Source organism: Cheilinus undulatus, linkage group 15 (genome assembly GCF_018320785.1).
Source record: "Cheilinus undulatus linkage group 15, ASM1832078v1, whole genome shotgun sequence".
NCBI lineage: Eukaryota > Metazoa > Chordata > Actinopteri > Labriformes > Labridae > Cheilinus > Cheilinus undulatus.
In genome coordinates this window covers 45,961,238-45,978,270 of record NC_054879.1, presented here as the reverse complement: position 1 = coordinate 45,978,270, position 17,033 = coordinate 45,961,238, and the positions used below count along the sequence as shown (strand labels likewise).

At 39.4% G+C, this 17,033-nt stretch overlaps 1 protein-coding gene and 1 long non-coding RNA gene across 3 annotated transcripts in view; one reads left to right on the top strand and one right to left on the bottom strand.

Moving 5' to 3' along the window:
- Positions 1 to 17,033, top strand: part of kcnj3a (potassium inwardly rectifying channel subfamily J member 3a) — a 56,664-nt gene that overhangs the window by 30,468 nt on the left and 9,163 nt on the right. The gene's annotated exons all lie outside the window — the stretch shown is intronic.
- LOC121522941 overlaps positions 10,594 to 17,033 on the bottom strand; it is a 63,099-nt gene continuing 56,659 nt past the window's right edge. For both annotated transcript variants that reach the window (XR_005993011.1, XR_005993010.1), the window contains exon 3: positions 10,594 to 11,234. This is a non-coding gene — a long non-coding RNA (uncharacterized LOC121522941). The remainder of the gene's footprint in view (positions 11,235 to 17,033) is intronic.

Sequence of the window (17,033 nt, the reverse complement as noted above, 5' to 3'; positions counted from 1 at the left end):
TTATAGCATAAAGCCTCACCTCCTCCACCCCAGCCTCCTCCTTCATAGCATAAAGCCTCACCTCCTCCACCCCAGCCTCCTCCTTCATAGCATAAAGCTCCACCTCCTCCCCCCAGCCTCCTCCTTCATAGCATAAAGCTTCACCTCCTCCATGTCACATGTCATGTGTTTTTGTTCTGACTGAGAGCCACCTGACCTAACAGAGAGAAAGACAGCAAATTGTAGCGAGAATACTCACAGTGCTGGGAGGAATAGAGGAATATTCACCCTCTCTCATGACTTCATCCGGTGAGACCATGGGTGCTTACGCCATGACAGTGCACACATAGCCAAGCCAGCGCTTTGCCTCACCGGGTTTCCACCCCACCGGGGAGGGAGTAATCAGTGAATTTGATTTTGGGAGTAATCCGGATCACTGTCTTGATCCAGGAATTTTTTTAAAAGGATTCTTCACCATTGGGAGATAGGGCTAATGGTGGAGGTCTGCGCTCTCTGAGTGCTTTTCTAGTTTCAAAATGTGATTTTTATATATTTTTTTAAAAGAAGTTTCATGGATATTTGTGTTTATGTCTTGGAAAGTCAAGGGAATGTGTGGTGATTGTTTTGTTTTGGAGACCTTTTCATTTCATTTTAGTAAAAATTGAACTCATACTGGCCTTGACTCCTTTTGGTCCGTCCTCAGAACAATGAAAACCCTTTAAGACTCCCAATGACTGGCACCATTTCTGACTGGCTGAATGGCCCCTACCAACTGGACGACAGTCAAAAACTCAGTTTTGCTGTTTGTGCTGAAAAAAAGCCTTTCAGTGATGTGTTTTCCTGTTTACAAGTTTGTCTTGGAGCAGACATCTTTTTCACTATAATACATATTCTTTGTCAAAATGCCGTCCTTCAAGTAGAGAAATGATTTTGTTTTGTGTTATGCAGTGAGATAAGTCTATTGTTCTCATATGCAGACATCTTTTTTGGTGAAAACTACTTCCTGTCCAAAAAGAAGGCTTAAGTTTTCTACTTATCAGGTCCTACTTATCCCAAATAAATGGGAGAAACTAAAAGTGCATCCCAAACAAACTCTCAGGTCCCAGGAGAATAGCATTCTGACATCATGTCTATGAACTGAAACTTTATTACACACCTGCACAGGTGTCTTGCTTTGACAGGAGACAAAGATTAAACAGAGTTTTTACTTTTACCATAAATCTTTGCCCTTCTGTACCTTCACTGGCTTTATTAATCCTGCTAACAGGTAAGATAAAACATTTGGTGAAGAAGAACCAATTAAAGCCAATTATACAATGAGATATTTGGATAAACACGGTGACAGAGGTCTGTGTGTCGGCTAGATCAGGAATAAAATGAGCTAGAATAATACCCAGAACAAAAACAGACATTTAGACAGATTTTCTTCTTTCATAATTCCTCTTCCTGTGAATATTTAGTCTTCAAATCAGCCACATTGTTATCTCCATTCACTCTGACTGTTTTTGTTTGTTTTGAATATATTAGAAAGCATGTACGGTCAGTCCGACACGAGGTTTAATGTCAGTATTGATTATGTCACCAGATCAATCATCCTCTGTGGTTGTACGCCCTGGAAATAAAATGGCTGTGGATACCATGATAACTGAATAAGTGCTTAATATTCATGTCTGCTTGTGCTGCTCGCTGGTGTTAGCATAAACTTTAGCTTTGCTGTCTCAACAGGTGAGATTTTTGTGCTTTATTGTTTTTCTCCAGACTGGCAGACATTTGTAAAGACGTCAGATTAAGTCCATTTGACTTGATTTTTGACTGATAGAACAAGGGATGCACACAGTTACCCGGTTAAGCAGCTAAATTGGTATAGCATTGGTTAAACTAATCATATTTCTTGTTTTAATATAAATACAAATGCTCTCTTTAAACTGTAATGAAGCCTCCCACCACTAGGAGCTGCTGTAGCTTCAGTTGATGGCCGTTACCTTCCTGTCAGAGCTTTTCATCGGCACTTTGCTAGATGTAAACAAGAGAGGCTTAGCAGCTAGCATGTCGTAGGAGCAGCACAGTATGACAGGTTTTTCATCTAGGAAATAGAAATAAAATTGTATGTAGGCTGTTGAGGTTGAGAAAAATGCATTTTTTTGAAAGAGTGTTAAGCAGAACAGCGATCTGAATGTTATAATTTTTCCTTCAATGACTTAAAAGACATCTGAAAATTGTATTACAAATGTTATTTTATTGTAAAATAAATAACAATGCTTCCAGTCACTGTCATTCACACTCTGGAACTGGACAGCCTCCACGGGACCCCCCTATACACCCACGTCCCCTCCTGCTTGCATGTCCCCTGGCACTGCCTGTAAATTCTAGAAGTAATATAATATATTATATATATAATATATTATATTACTACTATATATTACTATTTTTTTTGTTCTTATGTCTTTTCTGCCAACAGATGGTGTTGTAGAACTGCATGGGGCTTGTTCTGTCTGTCTCTGAAGTGTCGTCGCTGTATGTATCCAGCTGGCGAGCGGCTGCCTTATTTCTCTGACGCACGGGGGAGACCTCGTGGCACTCTTTAGCCTCTTGGCCAGCATAGGCAGATGAATGACCGTGCTGATCCCTGGATTCGCTGCCGTTAAGTTCAGAGTTGGTTTCAGTGAGTAAGCGATTTCTCAGGCAAAAGTTTAAAGTTTCTTCCGGCATCTATTTTAGAACTTTTAGCTTAGGTCACCTCCATAACGATCGCTCTGCTCTTTGACCCCAGGGTCTCCACCTCTGATCTCTGTGGCTTTGATCTACTGTCTTCCGACTACGTATCCCAGAAGCCCCAAAATTACTCACAGGGAGCATGAGAGCGCCCCCTTGTGCCAGCCGCCGAAAAAACACATTGACATATATATATATATATATATATATATATATATATATATATATATATACGTCAATGGCACTCAATGAGTTAATGACAGGTTAAATTCCCAGAAAGTGAAAACAATGTCACTAGGACCCTCCCACCAAAGCTCGTGAAGCACGTGTTCACTCAGTTTCCTGTTAATTGACAACATGTTAAAAAAGTCAGCGTTGTGGCAACATTTTTTAAAAAAGGATTGTTATTTAATTACAACATAAGCTGGTTATACTGCAAAAATCGTAAGATTTTTAAGTTCATTTTGAATTTTAATTACCACCTAAATGCACTGAGTACATTGTCAGTGATAAGTTTGATGTAGAAATAACATGAAGGTTTTATTTATTTATTTATTTATTTATTTAGTCTGTCCCACGACCAATAGATTAACTGATCATCTGGTGCGATTTTAGTCGACCAAGTTTTTCTTTGGTTGACTACAGCCCTAGAATAAAGATCCAAATCAAGTGAACAGTAACCATGTTAGGCACTATAATAATATGCAAAGAGGAACAAAGGCTGATGTAGCTAGCTGCTAATGTTAGCTACGCTCTACACAGCATATCAGGCTCACATCATACTTTGCTATGTCGCCTTTCACCCTTAGCCCTAGCCCTCAGTTCAAAAGGGAACTGGGACACCCCTTCACCTGACGTGAATGCGCAAAACCAAGAAGAAGGGCCAAGATGAGGGCTAAGGGGGAGAAATGGGATTGACCCTTAGTGCCAGCTTAATACCTGGTTTCAGTCTGTGTTAAACTGCACTGTTTTTAGCACAGTTAGCGCTCACCTCTGTTGATTAGGTGCTTTTGCAATGATGCTAATTTTCATCTGAGTGGATTTCTTCTATTCATTTCCATGTATAAGTAGGGGGCCGTTTGTTCGGCTGAGCAGTATGCGTGCATATTGTGTGCAGTTAGTGTGACGTTCCCCTTTGCACATGCTATTTTGCAATCTATTTTGCTCTTTTTACATCTAAACTGTCCTATTCTTCTCTATCATTAACAACTGCTGCAACAGCAAACAGTACTGTGTACGGATCTGAAACCTGACTCATCATATTGCAGTTATCACACAAACCTGTCTTTAAAAAGCACTGACAACTCTTCCAGTGAATTAACCCTAACCCTTTTCCAGATTTAACACCAGGAGTTACAACATCACTGACACATAGCTGGTGCAACAGGCTGCTGAACTACATATGCTAGATTACATAGGTGTTCATTATATCCTGCAATCCTCCTTTAGAGTATTAACATCTTTTAGACAACTAGTCATGCTCAGCAGAGAAGCAGCCTGCTTTAGCCTGCATGTTGTCTCAAATAATAGTAATTTTAGATAAACAAAGATATTATTAAATCATCCATGTCAGGTTTTCTTCAGTGTCTACTGTGCATACAATAATGCCACAGGGGGTGGTCTCCACTTAATGGTTACTGCAGTTAAACCAGCGATGACATCCTGATTCATTATCCCTGTAGATGAACTCTGCCGGCCTCCCAGGAGGCAGCAAGGTAATTGTGTCTGTAGGGATTTGTCAGGTCTCTGTTGGATGGCAATAAATCACTGTTTGAGGAGGAGCGGAGGGTGACCTCAGATGAACTCATGTGTCAAAGGTGCCACGGATCACTCGATAACTTTCAGATTCTTTTCATGGTCACGTCTGCTTTTTATTTCTCTGTTTGTGTTCACAGCTTGTTTTTGGTAGTTAGGCTACACAGGAAAACGAGCTTCTTCTAGAGCAGCGGTGTCAAACTCAGTCACAGCAGGGGCCAGATCCTGAGTTTAGGCCTCACCTGAGAGCTGAACAAGGTCGACATTTAACCTAGACCTCACTTTCACCACAAATGAATTATGGGAAAAAACACTAAGCATTGGTGATACATGATGTTGTGGATAAAAACAGTCAAATGATCAATTTAAAGGCTCAAAATCTGAGATTAAAAGTCAAAATTATGCCTTTAAAAGGCAAATATATGAGATAGAAAGTAAAAAAAGGGTCAAAATATGAGATCAAATCTGAAAAAAAAACTGAGTTGAAGGTATAAATATGAGATAAAATGTTAAATTATGATTCTAAAACTTCAAAATAAGGGATTAAAATTCAAGGTTAGGAGTTTAAAATGTCAAAATATAAATCAATATTTAACATTATGACTCTAAAAGGTCAAAATATAAAAATAAAATTTGGAATCATGAGTTTACAAGTTTTAAATTTTTTATAAAAGTCAATAGTATAAATTTAAAGGACAAAATATGAGAGATATTTTTAAATTATAAGTGTAGAAAGTATTAAAAAATAAGGAATTAAAAGTCAAAGGTTGGAGTTCAAAGGTCAAAATTTAAATTAGAATTTAAAATTGATAATCTGAAAGGTCAAAATATGAAATAAGTCAAAATCAAGAAATCAAAAGGTAAAATTATGAAATACTGAGTTTTAAAGGTCAAAATGTGAGATGAAATTAAAAATCATGTATTTAGATTGTCGAAATATGTGATGAAATTTAAAACTATGAATCTTTAGGGCCAAAATTTATGATAAAAGTCAAAATCATGAGTTTTAAAAGGTCAAAATATGGGATAAAGTTTATAAGTTTAAAGGTGAAAAATTAGAAAAATTTGAAATCATAAGTTTTAAAGGTTTAAATTTGTTATAAAAAGCAAAATTATGATTTAAAGCACAATATATGGGATATATTTTTCAATTATGAGTGTAAAAAGTAAAAAAAAAAAGGAATTAAAAGTCAAAGGTTGGAGTTCAAAGGTCAAAATTTTAATCAAAATTTAAAATGAAATAATCTGAAAGGTCAAACTATGGAATAAAAAGTCAAATCATGAATTTAAAATGTAGAATTATGCAATACTGAGTTTTAAAGGTAAAAAATTCAAAGTCATGAATTTAGATGGTTAAAATGTGAGATCAAATTTTGAATTATGTGTCTAAAGGGTCAAAATTAGTAATAAAAGTCAAAATCATGTGTTTCAAAGATCAGAATATTAACTATTTAATTTTAAAGGTCAAAACAAGGGATAAAATTCACAAGTTTAAAGGTAAAAAGAATGAGATAAAATTTGAAATCATGAGTTTTAAAGGTCAAAATATGAATTAATATTGAAAACTGTGAATCTAAAAGGTAAAAATATGAAATGAAAAGTCAAAATTATGAGTTGAAGTTGTAAATGTAAGATGCAAAATTGAATTTATGAAATAAAAACACAAATAATTTCTTTCCCACATTGCTGACTAATACCTAAATATTTTTACCCTTTAATGTTTCAGATTCTCTAACAAAATATAGATATTTTAAATTATTAAGGATAAATTTTCATATTTATACTGGAGGAAATCTATAGCTCACACTGGTGGGCCAGTTATAATAAAAGTATGATTTGATCTTACGGGCCGGTTATAACTGTAGCATAGGCCGGATTTGGCCCCCGGGCCCTGAGTTTGACACCACTGTTCTAGACGTTACAGGGAAGGCTGTGATGTACTCTGGATGTTGTTCGATGGCTCCATTGATTGTGGTCGTCCCTGAAGTGCAGGTGAATCAATCCTGCGGCCTAAACCCAAAGCCACATGAACAACTTCTTAAGGCTTGTCTTCTAAAGGAGAAAAACCTCCTCTGGGATCTCGCTGCCTCGCTCGGACATGCTCGAGTTTACTGCAGTAATGTGCTCTCCAGCTTGAGTGGCAAAATCAACGGCGAGATTGCACCGATCCCTCCTCTTTCAGCTGTAACTCCTCTTCATGGTTTAAGCACATGTAGTAGATGAGATCAATAAGAGATTACAGCTGTCACTCATTCACTGGAGAGAATAAAAGGGGTTTTCTGATCACTTCTGCACTCAATATATCATAAAGAGAAATCATTTGTAGCCCCAGTGGGTTTGGACACATTCCCAGAGTGATTCTTCTGTCCTGTATGAGCGATTCTGGCTGTTTGGTGTCAGGGGAATCAATAGATTGCTCTTTTGCTCGGCTGATTCCTTTTACGGGAGCATTCAGGATTGCCTTTGCTTGGTAATATGTGCTCTCCTTGGCTGTGCTAATGGCCCGCAGCCATATGTTCCTGACACCCCACCTTGTATAGAGATGGTTGGCAGCCTTTGCTCCTATTCCCTTCCATCTTTTCCCTTCCAGCCTCAATTGCCTCAGCATCCAGGCTCTCCCCTCCCCCCCTCTTCATCATCTTCCTCCGTCTCAGTCGGTGCTGTATAAACCTCCTTCACAAATGGATCTAAAGCGGCGTTAAAACACAGAAAGAGGGGACTTATTCCTCTCTTTGTGAAGTTAAACTGTGGAAAAAAACAGGTCGCTGGATGCTTGTGGATGTTTCTACACTTTAGCACTTGACGGTGGTCACCATAGAAACAGATGATCAGACAGGACTTGTGGCCACAATAGCAGTGTCTGTATCAAAATTAGATTTCTTTTTTATGCCATTGTAGCTGCGATTTGTTCCGTCCTGTTACATTCAGTCATATAGAGAAAGAAATGACCTTTTGAGTGAACTTTCCTCTCTTCAGCGAGCTTAACTCAGCCCCCTACATGCTCGCTTCTCTGCCTCCCATTAGCATATATTCATCACAGCAGCTTAATCTGTTGTAACACAGATCCCAAAAATAAGACAAAGGGGAATTCTGCTTCCTGTTTTTGCACAAACGAACAACAGGATAATTGTCTGGAATTAATTGTCTCAATCCGCCGCTGCAGCAGAGGCATTTTGTGCACAGCCCCGGCCAGAGCGACCCCCCCCCTCCTCCCCTCCTCCTCTTCCTCCTCCTCACCCCCCAACAATGAGATCAGGATGAATCTTGGAGCGCGTTGCCGTGTTTGCAGCGTCCAGATCCTTTTTTTGTCTCATGCATAACACTTGAGCTGTTTCCACAGCCGTGATAGACTGTCAGGGGACTTCGCTGACAGCACTGCACTGGTGAATGAGTTTGCATGTGTGTGACCATTTGAGAGTGAGACAGAAAGAGGGAGGGAGGGAGGGAGGGAGGGGGAGGTTATCTGGGAATTTGACAAAAAGTGTGGAGGAAAAGTGGCAGAAATGGTTGAGACATGACCAAAAAATGACTTACAGGTGGCAATAATGGCAAAAAAGCTGCAAAAACCATGGCAATAAATGAGTGAAAAGTGACATTGGCAAAAAGCAGCAAAAAGGTGGGGGAAAATGAGTGAAAAATAACTAAAATTGGCAAAAAGCAGCAAAAAGGTGGGGAAAAACAAGTGAAAATTAACTTAAATTGTCAAACACAGCAAAAGGTGGAGGAAACGAGTGACAATTAACTAAAATTGGCAAAAAGCAGCAAAAGGTGGCAAATAATGAGTTAGAAATGACTGAAATTGGAAAAAAGCATCAAAAAGGTGGGGGTTAATGAGTGAAAAATGACTCAAATTGGCAAAAAGCATCAAAAAGGTGGGGGTACATGAGTGAAAAATGACACAAATTGGCAAAAAGCATCAAAAAGGTGGGGGTACATGAGTGAAAAATGACTCAAATTGGCAAAAAGCATCAAAAAGGTGGGGGTACATGAGTGAAAAATGACTCAAATTGGCAAAAAGCATCAAAAAGGTGGGGGTACATGAGTGAAAAATGACTCAAATTGGCAAAAAGCATCAAAAAGGTGGGGGTTAATGAGTGAGAAAAGACTAAAATTGTCAAAAAGCATCAAAAAGGTGGGGGTTAATGACTGATAAATAACTAAAAATGGGAATTTGTCACTAAATAGGAGCTTGTGTTTAACGTCTCCGCCGCCCACCTTCCCCCCTTCGTCTTTTTTTTTAGTGAGAGTTCATCCAGAGGAGTCATTTGAATAAACCTTCATTTTCACAGAGCCGTCAATTTGGAGTGTCATTTGCTCGCTGCCTGCGGGTTGTTGAATCATATAATAGCTGTGATTTCATTTTTCCCACAAATCTAAAATGAGACCTTGCCTTGCTGGGACGCTCTCAGGTCTCCCCTCTTTGACTTTTCCTCCACCCTCAGCAGATTGATGCCTAAAAATGTGGCTTTGCATTCAGATATGATCCTCTGGCTTTAACAACCTGGATTAGCTTCTTTTAAAACGACCCTGCCTGTGAATACCACTCAGGATTTTCTCTTTTTTCGGCTACTATCAAGGCACACTGGCAGGCTGCCTCTGAGTCTACAGTGCTTTTTTCTTTCTATCCCAGCCCCCAAAGAAGCCTTTTTATCTCCGCTGTCACTCGGCTGACTGTGCCGCTGCCTCACTTTGTTAGACCAGAGGAGCAGCCAGCTCTGTGTTATCAAGGAAAAGTGCATTTATTTAGAGTCTCAAGCTAGAGAAGGCTTTTGGGCATCTAAATCTCAGAGTTTATTCCTGACACAACTTCCTCCTTTTTCTCTCAGTCTGTAATGGAATCAGCTGGGACTGTGTGAAATATCTCCTCACTGTACAGTGCAGATAGAGGCAGGCTGTTGTGTAGTCATTTCCACTTCAGCCCACTTTCCCAAACTCCATTTGATTTTCTTATTTGGATTACATCTGGAGATTTCATTTGGAAACGTATCTGTTGCTGACATGGCAGAAGAAACACTCGCAGCGTGAAACCCACCTGTACACATCGCTGCAGAGAAAGCGTCCTCTTTGATTTTCTATCTCCTCTTCCCCCTCTGAAATTCACCTCTAATGAGATGCATTTTTTCCCTACATCTGTCTTGAATTTTGTGGATTCAGCGGAGGATTATTCTAATGCCGCTCATGCTGTCACATGGATATTGCATGCTGTGTGAGAGCAGTAAACTGCTGGGTGAACTTCAGCAATAGGGGGGCTTCTGAAGGGGATTTAACACTTGTTTAGGATTAAGGTATATATTAGCCAATCAGCAGAGATCATTCATCCTGCAGTCTGTTCACTGCTGGCACCGTGACATCCTGAAGCAGCTCTTACAAGAGAATATATGACATTATCAGCAAGTTGTCACAGTGTATTTTCATATTTTTGCCCTCACTTATCCTTCTCTGTATACTGTGTTGAATTCTGTCTGTGGGATATGTCGTGTAGTTTTACCTACAATGCAGCATGCGAGCTTTAAATTTCAAGTTAAATTTCTTCAATAGTCTTGTTTCTGTGGTTTTGATTTAAGCTTTTAAGCAGTGTTACTCAACCCTGCTCAACTGAAGAGCCAAACTGTTGAAAAATACCTTTTCAAGAAGCACAATCTATGGGGTGAAAAGTGGCAATAAAAATGAGATAAAGCTGGCAAAATAGGTAAAAAAGATGCAAAAAAGTGGCCTAAAATGGGTGAATGGGGGTAAAATAGGCAGAAAATGGAAAAACTGGGTGAAAAGTGACAAAAATGTGGAGAAAAGGTGGAAGAAGTGGGCGTCGCAGCCGTCGTTTATGCAGTGATTATTTATATACACTCACCAGCCACTTTATTAGGTACACCTTGGACCAGGTTGGACCCCTTTTTCCTTCAGAACTATCTTAATTCTTCTGTGGCATCGTTTCAACAAGGTGATGGAAACTTCTCTCTGAGATTTTGGTCCATATTGCCGAGAAAACATCACGCACTTGCTGCAGATTTGTCGGCTGCACATCCATGATGCAAACCTCCCTGTCCACCACATCCAAAAGCTGCTTTACTGGGTTGAGATCTGATGACTGCGGCGGCCACTGAAGCACAGTGAACTTATCATCATGTTAAAGAAACCAGTTTGAGATGATTTGAGCTTTGTGACATGATGCTTTATCCTGCTGGAAGGAGCCATCAGAAGACTAAGACTTTGTCATTCAGATTTACACCAAACAGTGCACATTCAGAACGAAATTTAGTTGCTTAGGCTTCAGATAGTGCAAAGATAAAAACAGCAGCAATGTACATTATAAATAAAATATGGCAAAAATATAAAAGAGAAAGTATTTATCAACATATATTGCATGATTGTATTTCATATTTCACAGTATTGTCAGGGCTTCTAGTATGGAACAACCTAATAGAGCAGACTGAGTGAGGGTGAGGTTATTTTGAATTCAAGAGTTTTATAGCTTGTGGAAAGAAGCTGTTTCTTAGTCTGGCTGTTCTGCTTCGAAGGCTGCGAAACCTATATCTGGAGGGCAGCAGTGAGAACAGTCCATGGTGGGGGTTTGAGGGGTCTCTGCTGATGTTATGGACACTGGTCAGGTAGCATCTTTTAGGAGGGAGTGCAGTCCCAATGATCTTCTCCGCTGTCCTCACCACTCTCTTCAGGGACTTCCGGTGAGAGGCGCTGCTGGCCCCCGACCCGACAGAGATGGTCCATATGCTCTCTATAATGCCTCTATAGAAGGTGGTGAGACTCTTTTCAAGAAGATGAAGATGGGTACACTGTGGTTATAACAAGAAGGACATGGTCAGCAACAATACTCAGGTCAGCTGTGGCATGTAAACGATGCGCTATTGGTACTAGGGGGCCAAAAGTGTGCCAAGAAGATATCCCCCACACCCTTACACCACCAGAATCCTGAACTATTGATGCAAGGCAGGATAGATCCATATTTTCATGTTGTTTACGCCACATTCTGACTCTACTCTATCTGAATGCCTCAGCTGAAATCAGAGTCATCAGACCAGGCAATGGTTTTCCAATCTTCTATTGTTTCCTGTTCTTAGCTAACAGGAGTGGCACCTGATGTGGTCCTCTGCTGCCGCTGCCCGTCTGCTTCAAGGTTTGACATGTTGTGCATTCAGAGATGGTATTCTCAGGTTGTAACGAGTGGTTCTTTGAGTTCCTGTTGCCTTTCTATCATCTTGAACCAGTCTGCCCATTCTTTTCTGACCTCTAACATCAACATGGCATTTTCATCCACACAACTGCCGCTCACTGGCTACTTTTCCTTTTTTCTGACCATTCTTTGAAAGCCTAGAGATGGTTGTGAGTGAAAATCCCCGTGGATCAGTTTCTGAAATACTCAGACCACCAACCATGCCACATTCAAAGTCACTTATATCCTTATATCCTTTCTCCCCCATTCTGATGCTCGATTTGAAACTCATCAAGTCATCTCGACCATGTCAACATGCCTAAATGTACTGATTTTCTGCCATGTGATTGACTGATTAGCTATTTGTGTCAACAAGCAATTGAACAGGTGTACCTAATAAAGTGGATGATTAGTTTACTTTGGACTTCTGTTTATATCTTAGCCCTGCACAATATAAAAAGAGGTCAACATAACTGTTTTAAATCAGTGTTGAAAATTAGTATTAATTAGGGCTGTCAGCATAAATGCATGCAGGTCCATAATTATTGCATTATTTTTAATTGCATGATTTGCACTTTATGGTCCATTTCAACACACTTTGGTTAAGCCTCTGCAGCAGCTGCCTGCAGCCACAGAGATGTGAATAAGTCCAACAGAAACATATGTGCAGGTGCTATCTGGGAGACATTATAGACCAATTAATGCTGCTTCTGCATATAAATGTAGCACAGAAAAGGACATGCACAAGGCACAACATTTAAAAGAGAGCAGTTTGGTCAGGTTTAGCCACCAAAAGCTCTTGGTTTGGTGTATAGTCATCCAGTATGTGTTAAATAAGTTCAAACAAATGGACACTGCCAAGGATGAAAATCTGGCCCTGGTATCTGGCCCTCTCACAACGGTCCAAATATGACTAAACTGAAGACACCGATCCTTTTTCACCCATACTTCATAGAGCTACTGAAAAAGTAAGCTGACCTTTAGGAGACATGATTGGACAAGTCAACTGTCATTATAAAGAAAAAAACCAATAGGCCCCTGCCCCTGCTCTGTGGTCATGTCATCATACTTCATCGTACTTGTCAAAAAGAACGTTGTCCAGACGGGACAACGCCCGGTATGCTAGCTTGTTCATGCTGCTTTACTTTGTCTTTAATGCTATTATAACAGACCAGTCAGCTAACTTTAGCAGTCTATCATGCTCTCCCCATGACTTCAACCGTTGCCCCATCAAACCATAAATAAGACGACAGCATCCAGGAATAGAGCCAAACACCAGGGTCATATTTTGATACATCAGGCTGCTAAAAATGATGTTTTTGAAATCTGATAGAGAGAATAGCTGTCTTTTGTCTTAAAGAAGTTGTTTGGTTCTATCTCTAGCTAATTAAAGCGCTGTGAAGCCATGTTTCTGGTCACAGGTGTCATGTTCCTGTGTTCATTTGTCTTTTAGCTCTGTTAAGGTGTGGTGAACTGAGTGGTGTGGGGAATCTTCTGCTGACGTAAATGAAGCTGGTAAGGGTCAGGAAAGTGAAAGAAATCAGTCAGGTTACAGGAAGTGGAAAACAGGAAGCAGAAGGATGCCTTCTGGGCCAAGGACACACTCATGCAGGGGTGTCAAACTCAAGGCCAGGGGGCCAAATCCGGCCCATGGTGCAGTTATACCCGGACCACCAGATCATATGAGATTTTTATTAGAACTGGCCCACCAGTATGAGGTCTGCAGATTTCCTCCAGTATAAAAACATAAACTTAACCTTGATGATTTATAACATCCTTGTTAAGTCATAAATAGTAGAAAAAGGTTACAAAAATTCGATAGTGATAAGAAGTCAGGAAAGGAGGAGAAATTTGTGTTTTCTCTATATTTTCAATTTTGCATCTCCCATGACTAAGAGTTATGGTTTTGACCGTTTATTTCATATTTTAACCTTTACATCTCATAACTTTGACTCTTTCTCTCATGTTTTTACCTGTTAGATTCATAATTTTACATTTTAAATCCTATTTTGACCTTTTAAACTCATGATTTTGAATTTAATTTCATATTTTGACTTTTAAAAGTCATAATTTTATTTTTTTTCATATTTTGACCTTTAAAACTCATGATTTAGACTTTTAACTCATTTTTTGACAGTTAAAAATCATGGTTTCAGTACACAATCTTATATTTTGCCTTTTAAAACATTATTTTGACTTTAAATGTCATGTTTTTACCTTTAAAACCTTTAATTTTGAGTTTTTAACTTATCATGTTGTCCTTATAATCTCAAAATCATTTAGGTTGACACTCAATGGTTAAATGTTGACCCTGTTAGGCCCTCAGGTTAGACGTAAATTTAGAATCCGACCCCTGCTGTGATTGAGTTTGACACCCCTGCACTAAAGAGACCATTTCTGGTGACACTTTATGATAACTTCCGTCTTGTAAGCACTTGTAAATACATAACTCTCATCCGTAGAGGATTAAATGCTGTAGCTCGGCTACCAGTGCTTTATAAATGTGAAGTGTAGGATTAGGACTAGGATAAGGCTACAGGAGAATCATTTCTGTAAATAATTCAGAGGAACAACTAACTACTCATTATAACTGGACGATCTAACAGTTGACTCATAAATGTGAATCCATCCTTTATAGAAAACAGAATGATTTAGTGCAGCAGAAATAGATAACTTGTAACACTTTATAGGTAGTGAGCTATGTATTTACTGATGCTCTTTTAAAGCTTTACTAAGCTTCAGTTCTTCATCTGATGCTGTTTTTATGAATGACATGTAAATAATTAATGGGATGCTGGTAGTCTAGTTCTGTCCCGGCCCCATGTATAGAGGCTGTTGTTTTTTTAATGTGAGTGGCCCGGGTTCATCCTCCACTCTCTCCTTCCTCCTAGTGTCAAACTGTCCATGGTCCTGTCCCTTAAATAAAGGCATAAAAGGTCCCAAAGTTAATCCATGTAAATTGCATATGAATTATTCATAAAGCTTTATAGATGCTGACTTAAGTGTTTACTATGACTTTACTGATACTTAATAGTGTTATTTTCTGTTCTAACCTTTTCACATTTTTGTGCACAATAGCAGTTACCTATTGCAAATTTTTTTTTAAATATATATCTACATACAGACACAATCATTATTGCTGCTAAAGTAATATTTTGATTTCCACCTCTGGCTAACAAATGTATTATATACATGTGTACATATTTACATGCATCTTTTGTGCAATATAATACACATAAATACACCTACATATGCTATCCCTGTGCAATCACACATGCATTAACAAGAGTGCAAAAGCAAATTCTGTGCAACAGGACTATGTGCATTCACATCGGCACTTTAAATAAACAGCAGTTTTGGTTGGTTGTGATGGTCTTGTTCGACTTTGACTCCAAACATAGGTCTGTTCTCTCAGCACACTGGTGGCCAGTGACTTTGGACTGTTAGGACGGTGAAGCTGATGATTCTGCAAATACTGTTGCTGACACTGAACTGAAAGGTGCACATAAAGACCGGCCAATAATGAGCGGCAAACAAGACAGCAGGGATGTATGGTGAGCTGTCAGGGTGTGCTACAGTGTTATTGGTTGTACAGTATATGGACACACTAATACAGTCAACATACCAACAGCACGAGCAATAAACTACAGCAAACTCTGAGAGGGTTTAGGAGAAGTGAACACAGATGGCTTTGAAATTCAAACAACAGGTCCGGCGTGCTTGATGTTGTTTTGCAGCTGTAACAGTCTTTGCCGCTTTGAAAGCTTTCCACAAGATTTTGGAGCATTCCTGTGTCCATTCATTCTGTAGAGCATTTATGAGGTCAGGCACTGATGTTGGACCAGAAGACCTGAATCACAGTCTCCATTCCAGATCATCCCAATGGTGCTCAGTGGGGTTGAGGTCAGGGCTCTGTGCAGGCCAGTCAATTTCTTCCACACCAAACTCATCAAACCATGTCTCTATAGTCCTTCTTTGTGCTCTGGAGCACAGTCATGGTGGAATAGAAAAGGGCCTTCCCCAAACTGTTGCCACACAGCTGGCAGCATAGCATTGACCAGAATGTCTTGGCATGCTGACGCATTAAGATACACTAAACCAAGACTTGCCTATCTGACTGCCAAGCAGAGAAATGTGATTCATCACTGCTCCACAGTCCAGTGTTGGTGTGTTTTGCACCACTCCATCTGATGTTTGGCATTGGACTTGGTGATGTGAGGCTTGCATGCAGCTGCTCGGCCATGGAAACTCATCCATGAAGCTCCCACTGCACAGTTTTTGTGCTTGCATTAATGTCATTGGAGGTTTATCCTTAGCAGTCGCTCTGTGATTTTACGTGGTTGTACGTTTTTTGGCTGAGTTGCTGTTGTTCCTAAACGCTTCCACTTTCTGATAATATCACACACAGCTGACTGTTGAATATCCAGCATGGATGAAAATGTCTCATTGCAAAGGTGGTATCCATTAAGGTAGTAGTTCTCAGCCTTTCCAGCCCGCAACCCCCAAAATAAAGGTGCTAGGGACCGGGGACCCCCACTGAACCGGAAGGTAGTTGAACACGGCCATTCAAGAATAGTCATGTGCAGACAAGGCTGTATAAAGGGGAAGAAATGGGAGAGCTTTCTGGCACTGAGCCTAATTTGGGGCCCATGGAGGTCAGCAAAATCATGGTCCATTATAAAGTCAAGCTGTGATAACCATATTCTATATTTAACCTGTTAAAAATAACCACTCTTATCAAAGAAACAAATGTCTTTTTAAATAATTTGTGTTGTAAATAAGCGTCTTAAAAATGTAAATCCCTTTTGTTGAAAAAAATAAAAGAATTAAAATGGGTTAAAAGTTGTAGATGGGTTAATAATGGCAAAAAAAGATTTTTAAAAAAGTTGTGAGGTTGGTTTTTAAAAGCAGCATAAATGTGTTAGAAGTAGGAACAATTACATAAAAATGGCAAAATTTGGTTAAAGTGGAAAAATGGGCATAAATAGTGGTAAAAGGGAGTTAAAAATTGGCTGAAATGGCTTTAAATTGGCAAAATGTGTGGAGTTTTGGTAAAATGAGATGAAAAATTAATTTAAACTGGCAAAAAAAAGTGTTAACTAAGAAAAGAAAATGGGCAGATACTGGCAGAAATTATGGTAAAAAGGGGTTAATAGTGGCAGTAATATGTCAACAGAGGCAAGATTAGGCTTAAGTGGCCAGAAATGGTGTAGAAGTGGCAAAAACAGGCAGAAAATGGTGGAAAGGGTTTAAAATGGACAAAAATAGGTGTTTAATGGCAAAAATGGGTTAAAGTTGGAGGGAAAGTTGACAAAAATGGGTTAGAATTGGTGTGAAGTAGCAACAGTGTCATGTAAAAAATGTTCTTAGTTTTTTAGGGAATCAGGAGACCCCCTCTCAGAGTCTTGCAACCCCCAAAGTG